Here is an 8,044-nt window from a genome sequence, read left to right on the forward strand (position 1 = left end):
AATAGTAAGCAGGAACAGAAAAGTAGAACAGACAGTCACACAAAGGAACACAAGATATAAGGTGGAAACCCAATGTGGGTGAAAACCACCTGCTGCAATATGTCTCTATCTCCTTTCAATTAGAATCTTCTTTTTACAATGATTTTGTACTGGTGCAGTCTTATACCAATACACAGGCTTCAACCTGCAGAAGGCTACAACCTTCTCTCATTCTCCAGCTTCTCCTGGAAGGGAGCTACAACCCCCTTAGTTCTTGTACTAGCTGAGGTACTAGTAGGTAGGTGCTGACCTACAGAAGGCTTCAACCTTCTCTTTTCTTCTAGGGACCACGTTTCATAAATTTTTAGACTGGATCCATGAATATCAATCAAACATAAAGTAGATCTACAACAACCAATCTCCTTTGTACAAATACTAAATCAACCAATAACTTTTCAGAATGCTGTAACCAGAAAATAGTACCAGTAACCAGACACCAACTCTGAACCCAGAACACTGCAGCAATAAACAAAAGCAGCTAAAACATGTTTCAAGAGATGTACGCTACTTCATCAATAGAAACATGCGTATATACGTAGCTATGCCAAAGCCAACCAGCGTATATGCAGTCTTCACTTCCTTAACCTGCATGTATACACGCCTCCACTGCGTCGAACCTGCGTACAGATATATAAAAGATAATTTATCCTTTTACTTAATAAGACATCAGTTATACCCAGATTATCAGATTTATAGATCTAATCATGTGCCAAATATAATAGATCAAAATCATACAATGATACTACTATTCAAGCCTTGAGATCTCGACCCATCAATAGATCTTAACCATCGTGTAATGCTCAGGTTCCTCCTTGATTCAAATCCAGCTATAACTCACCAACCAATCACCAGTATTCTAGATCTTTCTCCTCTCAAGATATTGAACACATAAGTCAATGCGCTTTCAAATGATCTCCTTCCCTTTTTATATTCTTAGGCCTTACTCAAACCATGGTCCAAAACCATTGAGAACTAATACTAGGGACTTTAAATGCAATACCAAGGACCAAAACCATAGGTTCAAATATGTCAGACTAAATAGCATGGACCAACCATAAGTTTTCCCACATGTACGCACTTTTCTTTGCATGAAAGTGCATGCATACGTATATGCGCCTTTTGATTGGTACACCCGCGTGTATATGCGACTTTAATAAGATGAACCTGCGTATACCTCATTTTCTTTCATTTTGAGAGCCTGAACTGTGATCTACCCTTTGAGTGAGTTGCCATCAAGGACAACACCTGTGCCATAGTGCCAAACCTGTGCCATAATTCCAACATTTAGAACAAATATTATCTTTAGAAGAGCAACAAAAATGGGTCACAAATATGTTTGGTTATGACTTTGAAATAATCTACAAAAAGGGAAGAAAAATGTAGCAGCAGATGCACTCTCAAGAAAGGATGAGGATGTGGAAGCATTTCTTTTGCATTTAGCTAGAAAAATGACTCATTATGGTACAAAGATTGCTTATACCTATGTAAGAATTCCTAACTCAAAAAAATATTGTTATGGAATTTCATACCTCTACCTAAGGAGGGCACTCAGGATTTTTAAAAAATTACCATAGGGTTAAGAAGGAATTTTTTTTGGATGGCCTTAAATCAGATATTCAAAAGTTTGTGGCGAAATGTTTGGTTTTCCAACAAAATAAAGTTGAAACAATTAAGACCCCAGGTCTATTACAACCTTTATCCATTCCAAGCCAATGTTGGGAGGAGGTTTCAATGGATTTTATCATAGGCTTACCGAATTCAGAAGGAAAGAGTGTCACCATGGTGGTAGTTGATAAATTTACCATGTATGCAAACTTTTGTGCACTATCACATCCATTTAAAGCTAGTACAGTTTCTACTACATCTATGGAAACAATTCAAAATCTACATGGAAACCCAAAGATTATTGTAAGCAACAAAGATCCCATTTTCATGGGAAATTTTTGGACAAAATTATTTTCTTGTCTTGGTACTCAGTTAGCTCATAACTCATCTTATCATCCTCAATCTGATGGGAAAACTGAGATAGTAAACAAATGTTTGGAAGGATGTCTTTGTTTCTTTGTATCTAATAAACAGACACAATGGGTCAAATCGTTACCTTTGGCTGAATGGTGGTATAACATTTCCTTCCATATTGCAGCAAAAATGACCCCATTTATGGCACTTTATGGATATCATCCACCGTCCATCACATCATATTTAAGAGAAACTTCTAAGGTTCAAGCAGTGGAAGATCACATCGAGCATCAACAATAAGTTCTCAAAATCTTCAAGGATAACATCACTTTGGCGTAGAATAGAATGAAACAACAGGCATATCAACATCGTAGCAAAAAAGGTTTTTATGTAGGTGATTGGTTATTCCTACAACTACAACCATATAATAAAATTTCCTTCAAGGAAGCTAAGAAGGATAATAAATTATCACCAAAGTATTATGGTGCGTACAAGGTGTTGCAAAAGATTGGTACTATGGATTACAAATTGGAGCTTCCCGGAACTTCCCGAGTGCACTCAGTTTTCCATGTTTCATGCTTAAAGAAGGTTATAGGTGACAAACTCCTAGTTCACACAATACTTCCAGAACTTGATGAGGAAGGAAAAATAATATTGGAACCTGAAGTAGTCACAGAAACAAGAGCTCAACAGCTACAAAATCGATCAATTTCGAAGTATCTCATCAAGTGGAATAACTTACCCACTGAATATTCCACATGGGAGGGTGAGAATTTTATACAAAAGCATTTAGAACTACTCAAGCGTTGAGAAAAACACTTTTTTCAAGGAGACGGGCATGTTAGGTCCCTATAATACTAGTGATTTCCCCATTACTATTGTTATTGTAGCCCTTATTGTTATTGTTGTGCCCTATTGTCCCCATATTGTTATTATTGTGCCCCATAGAAGCCCACTATTGTTATTATTGTGCCCTTATATTCTTATTGTTATATCAGCTTTTATTATATTGTTACCCCTTAGACTCCTATATATAGAAAGGAGATTTTGTCATTTGTATCATCCAAGAATTGTTCATTTTTGTAATGTAAAGGAGGTTTCCCCCGCAAAGAGGCTGATTTTGAAGGTGTTGATCTATATTTTCTTCTATTTTGTGAGTTGGTTTCATAATATTCGAAATACATTGAAAGAAGCATAAGGAATGGTTTATAGCCATGCTATTGCCACATATAAGGTTTCCCTTAATGAAATAGAAGATTGAGACTCAAGCTCAAGCATTGGAGATCGCAATGAAACTAGAATCTTTGCCAATCAGAGACACTCATACAGGAGTGCAACAAATTCAAAGTCAATTAGCGAATTTGACCTTGGAAATGCAAGACTTCAATAAGGGTAAAGAAACTAGATCGGAATTTTGGTGTATGAAATGTAAAGCAAAAGGTCATTATAAGGATAAATGCCTTGTGTTCAAATATTATTTGGCAAGTGGAGTTACTAATCTGGTAAATCCATGGTCGAGTTTATGGTGTGAAATCTGTAGAGCCAGAGGTCAACATCACTTAGAGGACTGATACTTATTGCAGAAATATGTGCAGACTCTAAAGAAACTATTTTGTAATTTATGTAGATTGGTGGGCCATGACGAGAAATTTTTTCAAAGTTATGATTTATAACAGAGATATCAAAAGGTATAACAGAGTTGAAGGAGATCAAACAAGCGGTCACTGAATCTGTATGGGAGATATATCAATGATTCAAAGTATTAATGAGATAGGTGAGCTTTGAAATACGTCTAAAGAAGAATAAGGAATTATTTATAGTCGCACTATTGCCACATATCAGGTTGCCCTTAATGCAACATAAGATTGAGACTAAAGCTCAATCATTGGAGATCGTGATGAAACTAGAATCTTCGTCAATCAGAGACACTCATACAACAGTGAAGAAAATTCAGAGTCAGTTAGCAAACTTGACCTTGGTACTACAATACTTCAAGAAGGGTAAAGAAACTAGATTGGAATTCTGGAGTACAAAATTTAAAGTAGAAGGTCATTATAAGGATCAATTCCCTGTGTTTAAAGATTATTTGGCAAGTGGAGCACCTAATTTGGTAAATGCAGGGTCGAATTTATGGTGTCAAATTTGTAGAACTAGAGGTCAAAATCGCTCAGGAGGACTACTACTTATTGCAAAAATATGTGTAGACTCCCAAGTAGTTATTTTGTAATTTATGTAGATTGGTGGGCCATGATGAGAAAAATTGTTGGAGTTATGATTTATAACAGAGCTATCAAAATGTATAACAGAGTTGAAGGACATCAAACAAGTAGTCATTGAATCGGTATGGGAGCTAGATCAATGACTCCAAGTATTAATGGGACAGGTGAGCCTCGAAATATGTCTAAAGGAGCACAAGGAATTGTTTATAGTCATGCTATTGCCACATATTAGGCTGCCCTTAATGCAGCAAAAGATTTAGACTCAAGCTCAAGCATTGGAGATTGTGATGAAACTAGAATCTTGGCTAATCAGAGACACTCATACAGGAGTGTAGCAAATTCAGAGTCAATTAGTGAACTTGACCTTGGAAATACAATACTTCAATAAGGGTAAAGAAGCTAGATCGGAAATTTGGTGTACGAAATTTAATGTAGAAGGTCATTATAAGGATCAATGCCCTATGTTCAGAGATTATTTGGCAAGTAGAGTCCCTAATTCAGTAAATCCAGGGTGAATTTTATGGTGTGAAATCTGTAGAACCAGAGGTCAACATTTCTTAGGGGACTGCTACTTATTGCAAAAATATGTGCAGACTTGTTGTGGGGAAAAGTATCCAACACGGAATGACCCTATCCCACTCTAAGGGTGATAGTTCCTTAGCAACAGCTGAAGCAAAGCTATCTAAAGTTACTTCTTTATGACATGCAAGAGATGAAAGGAAGAGATCCACTTACCGATGTCTTGCGCAAATGGTCGATCCAATCTCCTCTATTTGCCGCTCGCTCCCAGCTCCAAGTCTTCTCACGGGCCCAGCTACACGAGATCCTGCGAACAAGACAAGAAAAGGAAACTACAAGAAGCATGGATTCATAATTGATTCAAGGATTAGCATAAATCAAATACGCAAGTAATACAATACACCATTGAAACACATGCGAATAGAAGAACCTCAAATGCTTTATTAATATAAGGAAGTAAGGTTCAGGCAGTGATACAACCGTGAGAGGTCCAATCCAGCATCACCTTCCCGACGGAAAGAAATCTCCTCTTCACCTCCCTCAAGAAATCACCCAATACTCACAACTGTAAACCAACAGCAATTCTTTGCACAAAATTCCGGCCTCCAGATCCCATGGGATGAGATCCTTATATAGAGTTTTGGAGTGAAGATAAGTCAGCTTGATGTGTGACTTGTTGTCCTCTTCAACTCCAGTTGTTCTTCAGTCCTTGAGTCCACTCGGAGTTTCTACCTTCCACTTGGAGTTTTAGAACCTCTTTACTCATCATTAGGCGAATCTTCTGATCCAAGTGTCATTTTGGAAGCTTCCTGGGCACTGGCACATCGAGAAAAGATTCCTCCACATGTCAAAGTACGCCCAGCGCAGGTAGCCTTTGTTGCACTTGCTATGCAGCGTAGGTACACCATAGAGCTTTTGACATTCAGCGCAGATGCTTAGTGGAGCAGCTGCTTTGATCCAAAATTGACCTGTTTTTGAGTGTTTTTCAGTGGAGAACTGATTTGCAGTGCTGTGGTTTGCTGACCTTGTTCCTCTAAGGGTAAGAACAACATGTTTAGGGACTTTGGATCCCTCAGATTATTGACATTTCATGCTCCATGCTGTAAGGCACAAAAATGTCTATAACAGTTGCCCCCTAAAGTATGAGGTCGTTTATCGGGTGAAATGCTTTATTAGGAGGATCCGAAGTTCATTCAATCGTTGGGAGGTGACCTGTAACAAAATACAATACAATACATTATCTTTTCATACTTTCTTTTCATGATCTAGCTGATGCGGGCATTTCCCATGCTCAGCTTTATAAATACATTTGTTGTACATAAACAGACGATCGTCTGATAATAGATTGATAATTCTCTACTTTTAATTATCATCCTTTTAGTAGGATGATCATCTGCTGCACATGTCTATGTTTTTATCTCCTAAATATATATCGCAGCCCGGATGGATGAAACTAGATCCAGGGTCTTCAAACTTGTCCGATCTTCACTCTAGTACAAGTCGATCCATGTGAGAATTTCTTGAAGTCGAAGATGGAAAGACATCGCTTGATTACCAGTCAATAATGTAAACTGTTAACAAGCGCGAGAGGAATCACCGATAATGATGATGACCCTCAAGGTACTGCAGCACAATTCACGTGGCGTGAATATAGGATCTGACGTCGAACACCACGCAAAGTCTCCCGGTCGAAGGTCATTAATGTATACCTATCGCCGGAAGTGAGAAACTTTCCATTGAGGCATGCAAGCTTCAAAGTACTGAGGGGGTGTTCCTAGATCAACTTCTTGGATAGTGAGCTAATGTCGACAAGAAGTGATCCGTCAAAGGAGGGCCTTAATGAATCCCACATCAGTGACACGGAACGGAGCTAGTGATGATGGTGAAAACGATCTGTGAAATATGATTCAGGGTGGCGGTCATGGAAGGATGAAAGATGATGTATGGTAGTGGATGGGACCCGGTTGACACTTTCTGAATGACATCTCTTGAACATATAACGACACTGATGTGATGGATCGGTAGCATTACCCCATGTATGGATGGTATGGCGAGACCATGGTGAAGGGACCGGTGAATGATAATAACCCAACCCGATATTTACGGAGGCAAAAGTGTCATGTTCAAGAGCGACTTGCTACCATTAAGCTTTGAGGTTCTTCCCAATTTTTCCCCAGTCATTTCTAACCAGTACCTCTTTATTTTTGTCAAGCTTGAGGAGGATAACATATGCTTGTTCTATAACCTACCCTTCGGGCAAGCCCATCGCTATGTTTTAACGAGCTTAACGATAGGGAAACTCGTTCTTGTCTAAAGACAAGTTTGTCGCTATCTAATATTTTTAACGAGCCCAACGACAAAGACAACTCGGTCCTTTTCATTTTTAGAGAGTCTGAAAAGGGTACATAAAGTGGACTCCGGGGGTCCTTTTTCGTCATCTAATCCCTTAAGTCCGAAAAAGTATAAAACAATACAGAAGGGATGAATGTTCGATATCTTTATCGAGCCGAACTAGACAAGCGCTCGATCGTTTTGTGCAATAATCCCTCAGGTCCAAAAAGATTAAAATCTAGAGGAGGGATAGCTCTTCCGGTCCTTTTAACGAGCTGGAAGGCCAAAACTCGGCAAACTTTTCATATTTTACGAGTCAGTGAAAAGAGCTCAAAGAAGACTCGTATTTTGAGGAACCAGTGATAAACAGGGATAGCAGCAGATTCCAGGTACAGGTTGGAATTTTCCAATCACGGCAGTGTCATAAGGACGGCTAGGTGAAATCACTCTTCGCAGTTGTTCCTCAAAATAGGTAAACAATCAAGTGGATGTGAATGATCGGCCAAATGAAAAGTGGAGGTGACGGCGCACAAACACAACCAAGGCTTTTATGGCTGATGAATTTACGGTCTCAAATGGTTATTTACCGGTTCATTTTTTCTGGATGAGCTTGAACTCTGGGGGGGAAACCTGCTCACATGCTTATGTTTATTTTTTAACGAGCATGAAGTCCATGTTAAAACTGCTCGGATCTTGCGTTTATTTTTTAACGAGCATGAACTTCGCCAAAACTGCTCGTTTGATAAGGTCAAATTCCTATTTTACGATGACTAGTTTTTTCTTTTCCAGAGATAGTACTGTTTCATCAATTGCTGCAACAAACTTGTTAGAAACGGATAACATGAAGTAAAAATACTAATATTTCACTTTGAATTACGTAAAAAGCAATCAAAAGATGTTTTTACCTCTCATTTTACCATTTCATGTGCATTTGGTTTGTTGGAGCTTTGGAGGTGCCTCTTCCTCTCGATTTTTCA

Source organism: Pinus tabuliformis, chromosome 8, assembly GCF_031772625.1.
Source record: "Pinus tabuliformis cultivar Carrire ecotype Pingquan chromosome 8, CPIR1, whole genome shotgun sequence".
Taxonomy (NCBI): domain Eukaryota; kingdom Viridiplantae; phylum Streptophyta; class Pinopsida; order Pinales; family Pinaceae; genus Pinus; species Pinus tabuliformis.